This window comes from Microcaecilia unicolor, chromosome 4 (genome assembly GCF_901765095.1).
Source record: "Microcaecilia unicolor chromosome 4, aMicUni1.1, whole genome shotgun sequence".
In the NCBI taxonomy this organism is placed as follows: Eukaryota; Metazoa; Chordata; class Amphibia; order Gymnophiona; family Siphonopidae; genus Microcaecilia; species Microcaecilia unicolor.
In genome coordinates, this window is record NC_044034.1 from 218,200,122 (window position 1) to 218,201,726 (window position 1,605).

The following is a 1,605-nucleotide window of genomic DNA, read 5'->3' on the forward strand; positions in this document are numbered from 1 at the left end:
TCTGATACTCTTTATCTTACCTGTAGTTTTATACTCTTGCTGTCCTGTCATTTATGGAATTCCTTTCTGCTTTCTTTTCTATTCTGGTCTGCTAGCAGTATAGTAAGTTTTCATAAACTATAAACTACTATTGTCTTAACACAAACCCTGACCCATGTTTTCTCTTTTCCATACTCAGCCATAAACAACCACACCCTTAGCTACATATCTATCTTCTGTCTTCCTTTCCTATTACTTATCATTAAAAAGCCATAAAAATGCTATGCTATGCTATATGCGACTATCTAGATGAAGCTTACCCTGGGAAGAAGCTGAACCCTGTAGACCCTTATGAGAAAGCAAAGCAGAAAATGCTGTTGGAACACTTTTCCAAGTTGGCTTCTTTCCTTGTCATGGTGCTTAAGGCAAAGAAAACTGGGGAGGACCTTGGTGCACACAAGGCAGCTTTCAAAGAGCAGTTCTTGAAGTTTGAGCAGTTGGTACCTGACACACAGTTCCTTGGTGGAAACTCGATATCTATGATTGACTACATGGTTTGGCCTTGGTTTGAACGACTGGCACTGTTCGGTGTGAAAGAGAGTTTAAACGATGTTCCAAAGCTCAAAAAATGGTTTGAAACCATGATGCAGGATCCAGTTGTGCAAGGCTTGCTGATCAGCTCTGAAGTTTATGAAGGCTTTCTGAAGTTGTACTTGAAGGAGATACCGGAATGTGCAGACTTTGGGCTCTGACTTGACTGTCCAAGTATATTCAGACTTGCCTTTTAACTCTTTAATTGTACATTGTAAGCCACTTTGAGTCTGCTTTATGTGGAAAAAAGTGGGGTATAAATGCTCATAAATAAATAAAATATGATTCTTATATTCCGCTAAGTTCAAAAGAGATTCTAAGTGGATTACAAACAATAAGTCCTCCTTCAGGAGAATTTACAATTGCATATCTAATATATTGAAACAAAACCCCCTCTCCAGCTTTCTCATCAATTGCACATCTAAAACATTAATTACAGTTGTATATCTAATGCATTGAAACTAAAAAACACCTTTCTCATCAAACAAAAAAGACTTTAACACTTTCCTGAAGGAATATTGTGTTATTCTCCAAATTTCTAAAGGCAGTCTGTTCCAAAGCCTAATTGCAAATGCAAATCAGTAAGGCCCTATTTGACTGACTGTACATTTGTCCTTTAGATTGTAAGCTCCTTTGAGCAGGGACTGTCCTTCTATGTTAAATTGCACAGCGCTGTGAAACCCTAGTAGCGCTTTAGAAATGTCAAGTAGTAGTAGTAGTAGTAGTAGTAGTAGTAAGGCTTCATTAAGTACTGTTTATATGGCTTCATTTTTGTAGGTAGGTAGGTATTTCTTTCCAGTGAAGTCTGCACTGTTACAACCAAAGTATAAAATTCATGTCATAGAAACCTATGACTTCAACCTTGGTTTTGAAGAAATAGGTTAAAGGTGATATATTGGTAAAGGGATCTGACGTCAGTGCCGTTCCTTTCCTGGCTTAGCAGAAGTAGGTTTTTTACTGGACATATTGTGCAGGAACCAGGATCTTTTGTGATGAACTGCCACCATCACTCAAAAATAACAAAGAGCTTTAAAC

The 1,605-nt window shown here is 37.7% G+C and overlaps 1 pseudogene; it reads left to right on the forward strand.

Moving 5' to 3' along the window:
* The first annotated feature begins 257 nt into the window (after positions 1 to 257).
* LOC115469012 lies at positions 258 to 762 on the forward strand (annotated as a pseudogene).
* Positions 763 to 1,605: the final 843 nt, after the last annotated feature.